Genomic DNA, 19218 nt, shown 5'->3' with positions numbered 1-19218 from the left:
TGGTCCTTACGACAAATCGCAGCTGATACCCACATGGTGCATCGGCTATGGCGAACATGGTTGGAACAAGGAAATGTGGGAAGAAGGAGGGATGCAGCCAGAGTGAAGTCAGCATGCGTGGATCGGCGCATCTGCCGACAAGCTATGTCGGTCCCCCAAGTCACTTGGACCGCGATTCTGCAGCATGTGCAAGATACACTGGATATTCCCATGTCGACCAGAACCATTTCCCGTCGATTGATTGAACTTGGCCTACACTCATGGCATCTGTTAAGAAGACTGCCATTGACCCCACAGCAGAGACGCCAATGTTTAGAAAGGTGCCGGACTGGAGAGATGTGGATGACAGAATGGCGAAATGTCATGTTCTCAGATAAGTCATGCTTCTGTTTATCCAGTGACAGTAGCCACATATGTGTATGGCGTCGACGTGGAGACAGATCTAATCTGGCAGTAACTGTGGAACGTCCCACCACATGGCAATGCAGAATAATGGTTTGGGGCACTATTGCCTACGATTCCAGGTCACTATGACGGCCCAACAATACTTGGATAATGTACTGCGGCAGGTGGCAATCCCCTACCTTCAGGGGCTGCCTAATGCAATTTTTCAGCAGGATAACGCCCGACCACACAGTGCTCACATCTGCCAACATGCTCTGCAAGGTATACAGATGCTTCCCTGGCCACCGTACTCTCCTGACCTATCACCAATCGAACATGTGTGGGATGTGATTGGACGCCGTTTGCAGACTCTGCTCCTGCCTCGTTCAGAAGACGAACTGTGGCAAATGATTGAAAGGGAATGGACAGCCATCCCTCAGAACACCATCTGCACTCTTATTGACTCTATTCCTACACGTGTTTCTTCTTGCATCGCTGTCCGTGGTGGTCCTACATCCTACTGAGTCGATGCCGTTCTCACTCTGTATTCTGACTATCATTTTGAAATAAAGATCACCTATTGCTGCTTGCTGTCTCTTTTTTTCCAAATTTCATCACTTTCTGACCACTCCTTCTTGGTGTTGCATTTTCATTGTTGAGTAGTGTATACAGCTCGAGCTCAATGAGTTGTGTGCTCTTTTACATACTTTTTTGTAAATTCATTAGCAACGGTTTTTAGGAAGCATCATGTGCAGTATTTCAGTGTTATATAAAATAACAACAGAATCTTTTGATAAAAATAAATTAACTATTATCCCTTTATTCTTATTGAAAAAGTTTGGTATATGTTTGAGGATCTGGAATAGATTAATGACATATACCGGACTACCATTGTGCATTTCAGAGTATTAAATAATATTTAAAGGGTATTTTTTTTTTAAATAACAGCCAACAACTAAGACATATTCATCAGACAATACTAAACAATGGTGCCAAATAACAAACCATGACGAGATTAAAAACATTTAAGCACCAGTTCATTGCTTAAATAAATGAGAAATTAAAATTAATTAAATAAATATTAAATTCCATTTTAACAATCAACTGCTGAATTAAAAATGTTTTAGAAATTGTTTCTGTTGAACCATTGTGAACTGGTTAATTTTGCCATTGCAACAAACTAAACTAGCATTCAACTTATGTTTCAAAGTAAAACTATTTTTATGCTTTGCATGCCATATTTAAATCATGGCCATTGACTCTCTCTTACGTGTCTCATTCAAAAGTTCTGTTGGCCTTGAAGCCTGATTTTGTCTCTAAAACTTTAATATATCTAAACAAAAATATGCATTGGTCCTTTTACTATACTTTCTTAATTTTGTGGCTTTCATTGAATTTCATTTTATACACAAAATAATAATTTCATCAACATACGTAGTACTAGCAAGTGTTCTCTCACTCACTCACAGCTATATATTTATTAATCTTTTGATAACAAATAAATTTAGCATTTGAGTTTCTGTGTGCAGTTACCGTTTATAATATATTTTCTGCTTTTGTTCTGATGAAGTGCTTGGTTGGCAGACTAACTAATAATACTATTTATTGTAAGCAGAAAAGCACCTCTCTTTTACCTTTGCAACTATATAAGTTATTTTAATAATAAGATAAACACATATCCTTTTATATAAAAGGAATTTCAGAAAGCTTTTAGCAAGGTATATAGATCTAATTGAAATCATTCTACAGAAGGAAAGCCTTTCATATCTTGCAGGCAATCGTAAAAAGTATGGCCTGTACCCAAAATTACTCCGTCAAAAGAAAGTTATTAATTGACAACCCTAACTGATTGTAACTTATTACTATTACGATGTTAGGAGTTTGATGACTTAACTAAGTTGGTGATGAATAATAACAAGAATGCTGCAGGTCATAGTTATAATTTGTTATTTCACTGACAAAGAGGAGAGGGAAAAAACTGTACTGAGAAAAGATAAATATTTGCAGAAATAGTAAATATGTAAAATACTAATTTCTTCCAGCAGAAATAAAATGTTTTTAAATTTTAGTAAGAAAATGCATGGAAAAAATAGCTTTAATCATCTTAACCTTATAGACATAACTATCATTTCAAGTATTTTTATTTAATTTCGTTTTTCAAGATGCAATCACTCCAGAAGTATTGGTACTAAGGGAATGGATGTCATATCATATTTCACTAAATTTCTTTAAACTATTGAGAAAAAAACAATATCTTTGGTTAGTTAGCTTATATACTACATTTCATAAGTACGGGCTTTTATACATACACTTTACATCTAAACTAGATGGTTACAGTAAAACCCTTGCCAAGTGTAGATTTGTGGACATGATTTTGTATATATTCATTATCTTTATTATTTTCATTTAATTTTCCCATTTCTAGAATTTCATTTAAATCTAGTTCAGCATTAATTTATCAACAGTGTGCTTGCTGGCATTAGCTCAGACCCAAAGTTGATTTCCACTGATTGAAAATGAAGCCAAAGAAATTGTGCAAACAGCAAAAGTCCTTAGTGCAAAGGATTTCAGGAATGGAAGAAGTAGTTAAATAATTGAGAAATGATGAATGAAGAACTGGATAATCTTGTAACACCAGTTGATAGAGAACACAGTGATAATGAAGAAAAAGATAAAGGGCCTCTGTTAAAAAAGACTCAGTGTTTGGAATGGAGAATGAACTAAATGAAAAAAGAAGAGAACACTTTAAATGGAACACTGAAAAACTATGTTTTTCACGGCGAAACTTTTAAAAGCAGGGGTTCTTAATCAGGAAGAAATTCTCACCATGCGAAAAATGTGGTCAGCTGTTTTTAAAATTTTTTTTAGCTGTTTAGTTTTTAGTTTATGAATATAAAAAACTACTTTTATTCAAATTTCAGTATTTATTAAACATTATATACCTTTTGTCGAATTTAAAAAAACACTTTGAAAAATAATCTAATATAAACAATATAAATCTAAACATAAACAAATTTTGTAGTATTTTATGAGTTTTGAAAAAAAAAAAAAAAAAGGGGGGGGGCAGATGATCTAGCAGTGGTGAAATGTGTGCATGGGGGGAAACAGGTTAAGCACCACTGTTTTAGAGTTGCAACAGTCACTGTCTCCAGCAAAAATCATCACTTCTTTAAAAAATTAACAATATCAAGTACTTATTAAATGGTAATAATTTTTTAATTAACATTTGCTTCATTATTTCCTTTTAATTACAATAATATTTAAAGTACTTGAGATATAAATCCATGCAATGTGATCTAAATGTTACTTCAAGATTGTGCAGACACATACATTTGAAATAAATATAAACTTAATGCAAGAGGATATTGAACTGAAAAAATATGATTTCTGAGACTTAAACAAATATGACAGCCCAACAGAAAATATGGAAAATGAAGATTCAAAATATGGCCTCATTGACTGATGAGACTGTAATAGATACTAATAGATTAGGAAGATGAAAAGTTAGCAGAATTTATATTACTTGGAGAAAAGGGTACCAGACTTTTCTCCAAGACAGACAATAGTGACCACAAGAGGGGGAGAAATAAGAAGAAATCCAAATATTTGCATTGAAAAACATGGATGCTTGAAGATGGCAATGATTAGCATGATTTAAATCGATATGCTGAACATATCTGTATAGCTGGGTACATTGTTTCATACATATTGAGCTTAGCTGTGTAAATTTAAACATACATTTCATGTTGGGAATAAGAAAATATCAACAAAAATTAGAAACCTTTTTATCATTGAAAATACCAACAATTAGCAAACCGCACTTGCTCTTGTAAATGATATTTCATACAAAACTTGATCAAATATTTATCACAGATCAGCCTAAATTAATATGAAAATTTACTCAAGATAGTCACTAGATTACTTCGAATCAAAACAAATTGAAGGTGCTGAACAATTTCTCTGTTCAATTACACATTCACGAATGATTATGCCCATTATCAGTAAAAAGGGCAAATCACATTCTTTGTTTCTAGTATATTTCTTAAATAAACAGAAAACTTTGGAACTACTGCACAGTAAAGAAAGTTTCAGACAAATGATATTCATACTATTGCTTCTAAATTGAGGAAAATGGATAAACAAGAATTGAGAAAAGGCTATCAAAGGTATATTCTGAAAAGTATTCTAAATTTTGTGCAGCATCTTATAGACTTCTAGTCCTCTATCAAAAATCAACACTAGATTGAAAAGATCACACCTCTTGGAAAATTCTTGCAATTTCTAATATCCATCGGAAACAAAATCTTTTAATTTAATTTCTTGACTAATCTCGCTTTGAAGAAAAAAAATTTTGCTCATACTTTTCCAACATTAAAATATTTGAGCAACTTCTGTGCATTTGAGCAGAAAAAGTTCGTAACAAGAATTATCATTAAAAAAGGTATACAATAGATAAAAGCAGAGCACTTAACATTTACTTAATTTCATATAATTCCTTAACTAACCCTGATTCTGATATCAAAACAGGATCTACCACTGAACCTATTTTAATTTAATTGACTTAAAATGGTACTTAATTCTTTACAGTAGCAGTTCCCAGAATGTGTGCCACTATGGTTTAGATGCATAGTTTAGTTAACAATGGAGTCACAAACTATTCCAATACCTTCATAGAAATGTATCAAAATTACTTAAAATCTACATAGCCTCTGAGATGTAAACAGTAAAATTTACAGTAAAGAAGACTGCAAAAGAGCAAAAAAAATTTAAGAAACCTAAGATCATTTTAATAACAGCAAACATTACAGCTGTTGAAAAAAGATGTGATAATGGTAAAATTTCTTGATTAAGTACGAATCAAATGAAGTTTAAAAACTGTTTTGTAATACAAAAGAAATGATAAAAAATGAGTAAGAATTTTAAGAACCGGAGACACTATGAACTCTTGGATAAAAACCATCGCTAGAAGAATAATGATAAAATCATTCTATGTAAAGAGATTCTAATCATGATAATGATATACAAAACATTAAACAAATACCTCTATTTTGGTTTCAGGAGAAAATTTTTTCGAATTTTTAGAACAAAACTGTGAAACTGATCAGGAAGTAATGACGATATTTAATTTGTGAAAATTTACCCTGCTGGCATAGCTGTAGATAGCTGGCTGCCATAGTATTTCAGCCAGGTTCGAATCCTAAAGAAGGCATGGATGTTTGTAAGTGCGTAGCACCTTTTGCAGTAAGAGACATTAAAATACTGAAAAGTTTTTTCAAGTGGTAAGGTAACAGGGGTAGGGAACACTTTGCCTCTGTCTCCTAGAGAGAATTCTTCAAAATTGGGATCAAAGTTCCTCTTTCTGACAGTCTATCACCAACATGTCATGCACCTATGACAACTTTCTTAAAGATGATACAGCTAAACAACTGATGTGTCTGGCTGTTTCTGACAAGTATTTAGCCACAAACTGTCGAGACACTGGGAAAAATATTTTGTGAAAAACACTGAATTACACATCTTAAAGTTTCAAAACAAAGGGTTTGAAATATGGAAAAAAAATTATATCTTTATTTTATGGCTTTTATCCTTGTGCTCATTTCATATGATTCTTGTTTTGTTCAATAAAATAGGTTAGAAAAATTAATTGTTTTTATGCGTTTGCTTTATTCGGTCCTTTTTAGTTTAAAATATAGCAACTTTTATGATCTAAATTAAGATCCACACAAGCTGCTCAGATGATGGTATTCAATATGGTGATGCTATGATAGAAAGAACTTCAAATATACACTGTACGGACAACTTTTTTTTTAAATGCACCATCAGCTTAACAATTATTTGAAAACTAAGGATATAATATCAAGTTCACATGGATTCAAATCTCTTTCAGAATTAAAGTTGCACCTACATTTATTTCTTCAGAAGAAAACCATATTGAGTTGTCTAGTGACAATACACTCGACAAAATTCGACAGCTAAGAACTGAATGACTGCTGGATATTTTTCTAATAATCCATGCAAAACACAATGTACACAGCTGAGTTTTCAGCAATCATGATAAAAAAATAAAAAAAAACATCCCAGTAAAAAAAAATAAATGTGGAAAGACAAAGGTGGTAGCTATGTCCAGTACAATTCCAAAATTTTAAAGCAATGAAAAATATTCAGCATTTCTATTAACTGCAATGAATTTATTCGATGATATGATTGTTCAAAATATGTACTTCATTAGCACACCTTGAATAAACTGTTTCTTAAGTATGTGAAACAACCTAATCATATCAATTGTATGCTTAACTGTTACATAGGTCAACATTCAGACTTGAGGCATGGAGGCAAAATTTTGATGATGCATCACATGCTTCTGAACTGAAAATATTTCGCTGTATTACAGCAATCTTGCAAAAGACCTTGGTACTTAATTATCTATACTCCCACTGAAAAATCAACCTGCTGGCAACTAACTTTTTGCCAAGCTATTGCAAGAAAGCCAACAGCCATTTTAAAAAGGCAGCATACTACGAATTCCGTACCAGAACAATTAATAAATTCAAAAGGCAGGAAATATTGGTAATAAAACCCCTATATCTTTGGAGAAATCCTTCTTGTTTGAGCTTGGATTCTCTCAGTGAACACAATGATGGGTTTTCACTTAAAAGTAAATCAGAGAATTACATGAACTCAGCATTGCACATGGTCTAAAACAGACATGTGTTCTATTGTCACCTGGTTTGTTACATACATGATTTTTTGGTGGCATCATGGGTTGCCACATAACAATTTAGTGACATACAGCTTAGCCTTTTTTTTTTTTTTTTTTTTTTTTGTGCAACTTTATAATCGGAAGGGAGGTGGCTAATCAGAAATTACCAAAGCTTTTTTTAAATTCTTTTTTATATAAATTTGAACCTTAATTTTTTACTAGCAGATATTACAAACAAGTGCATACTTAATTTTCTTTTTAACTTATTTTAAAACTGAAATTAAATTTAAAATTAGCACTGGATACCTTTCTGCCATAACACCTGAGAGGGCAATCATAAATTTCACGTTGAAGTAAATAAAAGTACAGCAAATATCAAAGTGCAGTACACTGATTTCATCACTCAAACATGAAGAAATATAAGAATAGTAATAATTTTTAAAAAATTGGTCTATTTTCCCAGCATTCTACAGCTTCACATCAAATACACAGCAAAATAAAACAAAAGTATCATCTGAAACTTGTACAACATGCAACACTAAAAAATTCTGAGGGCTATGCGATGAACTGAACGCTCTTTATCAATAACAAAAAGAGTCCAATTTTTTACAAAGTCTTTCAGTTACACTCCCTTCTGAGTTCATTTAATTAAGAATAATTCCATACATCCCATTAACACATTTCCATATCACCTAATATTATGCTCAGAATCTATATTTCTTATATAAATTAAAAGATAGCGCATCAAAAACGGCATAGAAATTATTTTTTTAGACATTTTCTAGTTTGTTTTAAAACTTTAAGACTCTAATTTGAACTCTTTTCATTAATCATACATGGTCAATTTACAAATAGTTTTTCCCTAAAAGCAAAATTTCAAACAGTATTTGTATAATGTTCTCATCATCATAATTAAAATATGCTAGCATGAGATAATTTTAAAACTATCCTTTTGATAATGTTCTTTATCCAAATTTGTCATCTTATGCACAGTATCCTTTTCTTGAAATACTTAATCTTTTTCTCATTCCATTTCATTAAAAAAAAATTTTTTTTTCCCTCTTAGTCTGATTTTTACTAATTAAAAATATCAATCATTATTAGAGTTTGTTTCATTAAAAAGTGATCATGGCCTTAGTTGTGCCAACCATTTATCAACATCACTTACAAAAAGAGTTTTAATTCAAAAATTTTACACTTTTACGTTAGCAACTGCAAATCTCGAAGTTCATATTCCAGATGGTGTGTAGATTTCAAGTGCTAGTAGGTTTGAAGTCTTTTCAGAAAACTTATGTACATATTTAAAGTTTCTAAACAACTAACTTAGGAAAAAGTGCAGAATCACCCACCGTTTGGCACGTTTTTAAGAATTGCACATACTCAGTATCCATGTACAAAAATGGCATTGTGCACTCCCCTGATTTTATCTATGTACACATCGACCTATTTTCACTTAAAAAGTCACAGAAAATTGACAAAAATCCAATTCTTCCTACTCTTGTAAAAAGCGCCAAATAAATAAGTGGGCGATTCTGCACTTTAGGCCTAACTTATAAAAAAATTTACCTGGGAAGTAATACATTGATCCTGGGCATATAAAATGCAATCAAATTTCTTAATAAGATTATATGATTAGTTTATTGATAATTAGTTTCTAATGCAACCAGCCGCCATATATATATATAATGCTTTTAATAAATCCAGCTAGTAATCTCACAATAACAGAGATGAAAAACAGGATTTATTGCTTTTAAATCACTTATTTGTTAATTGATAATAAACAAATTACATTTCAAAGAAAACCTAAATATCTTGTGCTTCGTGAGAGGACAACAAACTGGCACCAGTGGCAATACACTTCTTTTAAATAGCTCAGTCCTTTTATTAAATCTGTAAATTAGTACCTTAAGTTTCACCAAGTGGCAACACATTTTTTAAATTGCTGTTTTCCGATAAAATTTGAAATATCTTAACACTTTGTAGAGTGACAACATATTTTTTTAATCGTGAAGTTTATTAATCAAGATTTCATTAAATTCACACAAAATACGAAATAAGCAAATTCAAGATTACAGCTTCAAGGTGCACATGTTCAGATTATCTGTGTTAAAAAATCTCGCTCTAGGTGTGTTATTTTTTCCAAGGTGTGAGCAACCAACACAGAGATTTTTCATTATTTAATAAAAGAGATTATACTTTACAAAATTTGACTTTTATGTATGTAAGGCTGATTATATTATATGTAATTAGCAACTTCCTCACAACTTTTTACCCCCACAAGTTACCTAGTCATATACGAATTCTGAACTAGCAAAAAATATTTGGCTATCTTCAAGATTCAAGGGTACTACTCTATTCATAAACAATAATAATAACAGCAGTTCATAAGAACCAAGAAATTTTACAAGAAACAAAATTAGATGGGCAGTAATTAAATTTTCAGAGTCGAAGAGTACACTGTTCAATGAAATGTTAATAAACATAGAACAAATAAATATGCACCGATTGGCTACTGTAGCATTTATACTCAAAAATACAACAAAAACTACTTTTGCCGAATATTGAAACTAGAGGTATCAGAAAGTACCACTCTGCTATTTATCATGAGAAACAAAAAAATAATTTTGTTACACGATAATACATCTTTAAAATCAGGTAACAAATTTGTCATGCAAGTTCCTTCTTGCACATTTATCACTGAAATTTCTCAAAAGGATCACATTAAGCGCCTCCATAACATAAAAATTTGAAAATATAATTGTAAATTACTCTTGTCTATTTAGTTCAGAAACATTTCGACATACCTACATAATTTGCAAAATATTCATAAAAGCACTGAAAAATTTAAAAAAAAAAAAAAAAAAAGGTTCGATGTTCCATTAAAGGGTAAACCTGATGTTAAAATAATTACTAGAAGAATACGATTCTTAAATTCCAACAATGAATGAATATATTAATGAAATATTTGAATTAGTAATAATGAAATCAATCTTATTCAAAAGTTCAATAGTATATAAAAAATTAAATTATGCTAGTTTATTGATTTTAAAAGTGTGCAAAAATAAAGTTACATTAATATTGAAAAAGATATAAGGAAGAATAATTAACGTTAAAAAATTAACCATGTTTATTAAACTTAGAATTTCAAGAAGGATGAGATAAAAAATAGTAAATACTCATTTTAATTTTTCTGTAAAATACTTCACATAAAATTCGGAATTTACAGATTCCTTTAATGAGCAGTCCTTATAAAATTACTATTCGAGTGAACAAATCCCCACGATAATTAACACAACACTACCTGCGACTCAAAACCGTGCTAATGAAAAACGATACATACTAAACCCACTTATTTTCAGCTTAACATGTTTCCACCATTAAAGGGAAAATGGTTTTCGCACCTTCTGTTTGATGATACACGAAAGCGTTAAGTCTTATTTTACTTTTAAGACCGACCAAAAAATCAATAATTTCATATTTTGCGAATTTCACAATACGTCTCATTTTTAACGAGTATAATTGAATATCGTAGTAACACATATGCATTTCCTTTCATACACAGCCATTTACAATAGCATTCAAGGCCATAACAGCATGGGTCACAAATTTACGACATTACGCTTTTAATTAGCATTAATTGCAATTACAAACAAAATATTAATAAAATATGATGCCATCCACGTTGTGACCATGTGTGATTGTTATTATTGCTCAGCTGAGTACTTACCAGTTACGTATTTCTCGTCACAAACTTTGCCGCAACCCGACTGGATAAATTGGCAGTAACGTAGCAGCCACGTCAAGAAGCCTCGACTTCGTCACTGAAGAACATGTCTCGTCACTTGCACAGAAAATGTATTACTGCGCGATTCGAGCTCATGACAAAATGCTATTGGCTAGCTTTCATATTACGTAACCGCACCGCCTTTAGCACGCCTTTTATTGGTCGAAAATGGAACGCCAGATGAGTAAATAATAATAAAAAAAATTTCGTCATCAGGTATTCCGCCAAGTTAAAATATAGTAGAAATTCGTAATTTTTATTACTTAAATAAAAACAAATTCCTGAAATGTTACGCAGTTAAAAACGCCAACTGTGATAAATAATAGTGTATAAAATATTCATGTGCAGAACTATTTTTTTAGGTGCGACTTGTTTGATAAGGAGTCAAGGCCAAGAAAGTTTAAACTGAGGTTGTAAACAGTCATTTAGCAAAAATTTTAAATAATTTTTTTTTTTTAGAATCGCCTTCTGTTATGTTATGAAACTTCTATTATTCTTAAATCTTAAGAAATAAATGAAATGTTGCAATAACTTAAGCGTTTTCTTCATAATTTCATCATTTAAATTATAGGGAAAGATTCTTAATTAAACAATTCACATTTAATATATAAATAAGAATTAACAAAGTATATAAATAAATTTAACATGAATTTATTTCAACTATTTGATTAATTTTCAATAAAGTAAAATAAATAAAATATTTTTTTATTATATTTTCCTAAGAAGTATAACTTTCGCAATTATTATTGTACTATAATTTATAAATTTACTTATTATTTCAAGCTTGAATTTTCATTTAAACTAAATAATAATCACACATAAATTGTATGCATTATCCCATTACTATATTACAAAGAAAATGTAAATGCAGATATTTATTATTATTTCATTTAAAAGCCATAAAAACTGTTATTTTTGCAAACACACAATTTAAACTTCTTTTTAAATTTCATTCAAAATACAGTCCTTCAAGGAAAATAATACGAATATTCAAATAATAAAAGAAATGTAACTGATAAAAACAATAAGATTTAAAAAAAATTGCAGAATTTTTTTTAACAATTAATATTTTGTCAAAAAGAGATAGGATAAAATCACAAGAAATATTAAGATATGGCCTAATCTTTATACACTACTAATTTTGATGTTAAGAATTTTTTTAAAGCCTTGTTTTTTTTTAAAAAAAAAAGGGAGAGAGAGAAATGAAAATAAAAAAAGGCAGGAATAATTGTAATAAGTTTCAGTTTACACCCCAAGAAGAGTTAGCTTTGCCACTAAACATTAAAGGCCCTACAAATACTTTTTTTCCCCTTTTTAATTTTAAAATAGAACTTACTGTTTTTAATTCATACTATTAATGATTTTTCCTTTTTGTTGAATAAAATAAAGGTTCAAAAAGAATTTCAGTTTTAAAAGCCTGCATTTATTTAAGCATTTCTTTTCTAAATATCAAATTGTACAAAAAGAAGACTATCAATACATTTTAAATATACATTATCACTTTAGCAAAGTTTTAAAAAAGAAAAATACATAGAGAGGTCTGTAATCTTTATATTATTACAAAATTTCATCACAACCATCAGATTTTATTTTTGATGCAGATAATAGCATTCATAAATCCGAAATTTTGCTATCAACATTTTATTAAGTCGTTAAAAACCTTTTCATTTGTGATATTTACTAAAAAAAGTTGTTGAATAAGAAAAGAGGATATTTTGTAATTTGCTTATACTGCACTGAGAAATGCATTATTAGACAATAAATTTTATCTACTTATCATAGCTGTGACTGTATTTTAAAACCAAAAACATAAACAATACCAATTTGAGTAGGTTTATCATACAAGTATTAAAAAAATATTAAAAACTTTGCCTCCTATAATTTCAGCCTCCTCTTCTTTTTCTAAATCTTATAATAAATAGATCTATCTATATGGAATTATCACACTGCCCTCAAGTGTAAGTGTGATAATTCCATATAGATCTATCTATATGGAATTATCACACTTACACTTGAGGTGTAAGTGTCCAGCTAGCAACTCGAAGATCTATGATTTTAATCTTGGTAAAGGCACAGCTGATTTTCATGCTTCATTATTAAAAAAAAAAAAATTGACATTTAAACTAAAATGTACAGGATGATAATTTGACACTACCTGGATCTGGATGTCACAGTCCTATGCCTTTTCCCAGTCACCTTTTGACTGGGGGAGATTATAAGAAAACATTATACTTCCCCACAATGTTGTTACAGTGTAAGTGGTAGTACACACAGCTAGCAACAGAAAAATCCAAGGTTTGAATCAGTATGAGGGCACAGTTTATTTCTCACATTTCTTGTTTCAAAAAATATAATGCCTTTATAACTCTTTTTTCCCTTTTAATCATATACAGTAAATCATATGAAAACTTTCTTTCGGTATACTATTTTGATTGCACAGGTTAAAAACACAGAAATTCAAAGTGTGGCAGCAAAATTAGAAAAATAATTACACATTTCTAAAATTTCATTTTTAGTTCATTAATTATACAATTCTAATACTACAAATACAGGTTTCATTGAGCCGCCCAAACAGGATAGTGGTTAGTGACGCTGAGTGCTGAATCGAAGGACCCAGGTTCGAATCACTGAGAAGTGTTAAATAAATCGATATCATATGAAGAAGCAAATCGAAAAATAAGAAACGTATCTTTTCACATTTTTTATTGAAACTTAACAACATGTGCACAACATTACATCGGCATCCATAGCTCGCACACAGAGAAGAGAGAACTTGATGTTGCCAATATGGTAAAGATAAATGTACCAAACTAACACGCCTCCTTACATTTATATTTACTAATTACAAATAAACAGATATAAGCGACCTTTTCATCTTTACCATTTACAATTAAGCATAGATATAACCAATAACATTCAACACTTAACACAAATTATTTTTAAAAAGGTTTCTTTCATTAACTTAAATGTTAAAATCAAAGTTAAACACAATTTAGTTTACATAAATACATTACCAAAATCTATTTCATTTAAAGCAAAAATATTTAAATAAACAGTACACAAAATTTATTTCAATTTCAAACCTTCCCTAAATTTCATAAATTTAATCTTTCCTAAAGACTTAGTAAAGATATCTGCAATATTTGATTCTGAATCAATCTTTACAATTTCAATTACTCCATTTTGAACATCTTCGTGAACATAATGATATTGAACTTTTATGTGTTTTGAATTTTTAGTGAAGTTCCCATAATTAGCAATGGCCAAAGCTCCTGAATTATCTTCATAAATTTTAATGGGGTGAGTTATATCAGCAAAAACATCATTCACAACATTTTTTAAGAAATTAGTTTCTGTCACAGCCTCAGATAGAGCAATATATTCGGCAAAAGTGGAAGATTTTGTCACACAACTTTGCTTTTTGGATTTCCAGTAAATTGGATTACCAAATAATTCAATAACAAACCCAGTAGTTGACTTTCTGTCAACAATATCACCTGTCCAATCAGCATCAACATAACAATTCATAATATCAGTTTTAAGATTTTTACTATAGGTTAATTTTAGATGTTTTGTTAAGTACAAATACTTTAAAACTCTCAAAGCGTATTTGAAATGTGTCTCATCATAACAATTTTGAAATCCACTTAAATAATTTACACTGAAAGATATGTCTGGTCTAGTACCGTGACTAATATACAAGAGTGCTCCTATTAGATTTCTATATTTGACATTTTGATTTAAATTAGATTGGCTTAGTTTAAGATTAGTCTCCATTGGTGTATCATAAAGCTTTGAATTTTCAATACCATACAGTTTAGCTAAAGATTCAATATAATTTTCCTGACTCAGTGTTAAGATATTGCTTTTCTCATTATCATATTCAATATCAATTCCAATGTAGCTTTTTACTTTATTTAATTCCTTCATTTTAAATTTTTTATGTAGTTGTTCCTTAATATCATTAATTACCCGAGTATCTCTGCAACATATCAACAAATCATCAACAAATAAAAGAATATATACAAATACATCATTTTCAGATTTTACATAAAGACAATAATCATATTTACTTCTATGAAATCCTAGACTCTCAATATACTCGTTAAAGCACTCATACCAAGCACGAGGGCTTTCTTTCAACCCATATAGTGCTTTCTTTAATTTATACACTCTACTCGAATTATCATTATAGCCTTGTGGCTGTTTAACATAAACCTCAGACACAACATAACCATTTAAAAAGGCAGTCTCAACATCCATTTGATGAATATTTAAATTATACTGACAGGAATATGAAAGTAACAATTTTAAGGTTTGCATCTTGATGACAGGGGAGTAAGTGTCCTCAATACTATCTTTTTGCTGAAAATCTCGAACCACTAATCTAGCTTTAAAAACATTACCTGGTTTTCTTTTGAATACCCACTTCACGTCTAGAATTGCTTTATCCTCTGGTTTAGTCACTAGTGTCCAAGTGTTATTTTTAACAAGTCTGTTCATTTCAGTGTTCATTGCCTCTTTCCAATGTCCAGCCTCACTGCATGTTGTCGCCTCCTCAAAGTTACCTGGAACTGTAGCATCACAAAAATTTGCACTAACACAGTAGTACCCGAATTCTTCATGAAATCGAACTGGTGGTTTGATTTGCCTTCTTGGTCTCATTCCACTTTTTGTTTCATCTTCATTTATCACACTGTCCTTGGAGTTATCATTACTCAATTCACACGACACTTCTTCTTATTTGTATCATCATTCTTATCTTCATCATCACAACCTACACACATTATGTCTTCTTCAATAATATCAACATGTCTGGCAACTATTATTCTGTTATTCATCAAAACTCTATATCCAACTTCTGTATACCCAAGTAAAATTCCAAATTCAGCCTTTTTATCCCACTTCGACTTTCTCTTTTCTTCTGGTATTCTTACATACACTCTACTTCCGTATAATTTCAATTCATTAGCAGATGGTTTCCTATTGAAAAATATTTCATATGGTGTCTTCTTTACAATAGTATTTGTTAATGTCCTGTTTTTCAAATAAGCAGCAGCTTTAATTACTTCAGGCCAGTAACGTCTGTCAACTTTTGCTTCGGCTAAAAGACATCTTGCCATATCCATTATAGTTCTGTTGTAACGCTCAGCAGTACCATTTAATTCGTGTACATATGGTGGGCATGACTTTATCTTGAAACCTTTTTCTCTTGCAAATTTGTATATCTTGCTATTCATATATTCACTACCATTATCACATCTTAGTTCTTTGATAGTCTTCCCTGTTAAATTTTGAATTTCATTTACATATTCAATTAAGCAATCAGAGACTTGATCCTTAGATTTGATACAGTAAAATTTTGCCAACTTGCTATAATCATCAATAAAACTCACAAAGTATTTCTCACCATTACATCCACTTGTTCTGTGAGGTCCATTTACATCTGTATGTATAATCTCCAGAATATCTTCTGCTTTTCTTCTATTATTCTTGAATGGTAAATTGTGCATTTTATTTTCAATACATATGGCACACTTCATATATTCAGTTTCTATTTCTTTAGGGATTCCTTCTAATAGCTGTTCTTTGCACATAATATCCAGATATTTAAAATTTACATGTCCAAATGAATGGTGCAATTTTTCTTTTAACGTTAACTTATTGTTGGTCAAATTTGCAAATATTTTACTATTTTTAACATAACTCTTTACTTTATATAATCTTTCTTCTTTCTTTGCTACTGCTACTAATGAACCATTGACATCATATATTTTAGAAAACTTTCCTTTTGAAACTATTTTATGATTATCAGTAATCTTCGAATAACTTAATAAATTTGTTTTCATTTCTCTTACATAAAATACATTCTTCAATGTTACAATACATTCAGAGTTATATACAGGAAAAGAAACTATTATATTGCCAACCTTTGTAGCTTTCAAAATCCTTCCATCACCGACTTTCACTTGAATAGGATCCTTCAAAGTGACTTGCTCTTTGAAATATTCATCACTGTTTATAATGTTGTCTGTGCATCCGCTATCCAGTAACCAATCGATTTCATTTTTATTCGTCACAGTATTTGCACTGGAACTTGTCATGTTACTTTCAATAACAGTGGTGTGAAAACTATTGCCTTGATGAGTGTTTATTCTGTGGTTAGAGTATGCTCCACGTTCATGATGTCCACTAAAAGCACGACTACGTCCTCGATTGTTTGAAGAACTTCGACCGCGATAATTAGTGGAGCCATTACAACGATAGTTCCTTTGATGGACATGCCAACAATTCTTTTTAATGTGACCAGGTTTTCCACAGTTATAACAGACATTCCCTTGTGGGCCCGATTTGCTTGTTTCAATTTTGAACGCATTTGATTTTTCTGCTGGTGCACAATCTTCATAATCATTTTTCTCTTCAAGTAATTTTGATTTGATTTTGCTCTTTAGGTAATCGACTGTTCTGTCCTTCTCTGGTAATACATCTACTAAGTCACCAATGTGACTGTAGTTTGAAGGTAATGCTCTTAGCATATAGTTCAATTTTTCTTGTTCCGTCATGGTGGCGCCGGCATGTTTCAGTTCGTTCACATACTTCTCAAAATCATCGAAAAATATATTTACATCAGGATAATTTTTCAGTTTAACATATTCTAAGTTATTTCGACAAATAATTTGTAGAGATGTTGAAGTTTTTAAATACATTGCATCAAATTTCGTAATTATATCAAATGCAGTCTCACACTCGTGAATATATTCCAATTGCTTGTTTGTTATGGCGCCGTAAATGTAATTTGTAGCTTGGATATCCTTTTCTTCCCATTTTTCCACGTCATCATTTTCACTGACTTTTCGCTGAGCCACATCTTTACACTTTTTAAATTGAAGAAATTTCATCATACGCACTTTCCAATTAAAATAGTCCGAACCATCAAATAGCGGTATGCCGATATCGCTGCTTCTTGAACATGCCATTTTTACGCTAGTACCGGTAACTTTTAAAACAAATTATAACTACTAAATTCTTCATTCATATTCACAAACCACGCTCTGCTACCATGTTAAATAAATCGTTATCATATGAAGAAGCAAATCGAAAAATAAGAAACGTATCTTTTCACATTTTTTATTGAAACTTAACAACACGTGCACAACATTACATCGGCATCCATAGCTCGCACACAGAGAAGAGAGAACTTGATGTTGCCAATATGGTAAAGATAAATGTACCAAACTAACAAGAAGACATGGATTTTTGTACATGTATAATGTTTATGTGGCATGGGGGCACTCTTAATAGGTGGGAGCCAAAAGTAATCTTGAGAAGTTGGTAGTAAGGGAAGAGGGGTGGGAGACCCTTCTACTCGTCCCTGTGGAATGCTCGCCATCAAAATCGGGTGTGGAACTGAGCAAAGTAGTACTGTGACTTGTATGATACTCAAGACTCTTGCCAATGACAAGCACAATCTTGCACTCCTTACTACCCTGAATTTTGTGGGCTTGTTCTGATGTTACAGTCAGACAAGCGAGATATGTCACAACAAACATGATTTCATCAGTATCTTTTAATGGTTAAACAAATAATTATGAAATTTAACATTAATCAGTGGAATATGAATATTCAAAAAAAAAAAAAAAAAACTCTCAAGGGGAAATAAAATTAGCATAAATTTTAATCAGCAGTGTTTAATGGAAAAAATGAAATTAAAAGTTAATAGCTTTTCATTAAATTATTTCCAATAAAAAATATTTTTTTTTTCCTTCATAAGAAAAGGCACTGATGACTAGATTTATTACTGAGAACTACAACTTGCAAATATTCATTACAAACAAATTTACATGAAATATGAATTTAATGACATGATATGTCCAAGTAGTCATAAGCTGTACAACACACTCGTGAAAACCATCACACCTTTCATATAGGTCTTGATTAACAAAATTTTTCTGTGCTACATGAAGTATAACTTCATCATGAGATTAAAGACAATAATTTAGGTCAAAGCTGGACTGGACCACTGAAATGATCAAGGCAATTCAAACAGATCAGACCCCAACTTACCTTCATGGTAACATGAGAATGGAACAAAATAATACAGAGTTCCCAATAAAAGCAATTTTTATTAATTTAGTGGATCATAAAAAATGAAACAATTCTAAAAACTAAATGATCTCAATGCATGCATAAAATTTTAAAAGCGATTTCTAAAGTTTAATGCAGATAATAAAACAATGAAGCATAATAAAATATATTTAAAACATAATTACTTTAAGAGTAAATCATGCAAGACAACACTGTTATTTGCAATGTCAAATAAAATGTCACTTGCAGTTGATATCACTGTTGC

General features: G+C 30.8%; 1 protein-coding gene across 6 annotated transcripts in view; it reads right to left on the bottom strand.

Annotated features, from left to right (window-relative positions):
- The window catches only part of LOC118192902 (cyclic AMP-dependent transcription factor ATF-1-like), a 100932-nt gene extending 89982 nt beyond the window's left edge, over window positions 1-10950 (bottom strand). For 4 of the 6 annotated variants that reach the window (XM_035363918.2, XM_035363922.2, XM_035363923.2 and 1 more), the window contains exon 1: window positions 10812-10950. The gene's annotated coding sequence lies outside the window, so the exon portion shown is untranslated. The other 2 variants (XM_035363920.2, XM_035363919.2) reach the window with 2 other exon arrangements.
- Between the last annotated feature and the right edge of the window lie 8268 nt (window positions 10951-19218).

Source organism: Stegodyphus dumicola, chromosome 3, assembly GCF_044657685.1.
Source record: "Stegodyphus dumicola isolate Sdum_Otavi_A_Nest chromosome 3, ASM4465768v1".
NCBI lineage: Eukaryota > Metazoa > Arthropoda > Arachnida > Araneae > Eresidae > Stegodyphus > Stegodyphus dumicola.
The sequence above is the reverse complement of the archived record's forward strand: the minus strand, read 5'-3'. Positions and strand labels throughout refer to the sequence as shown.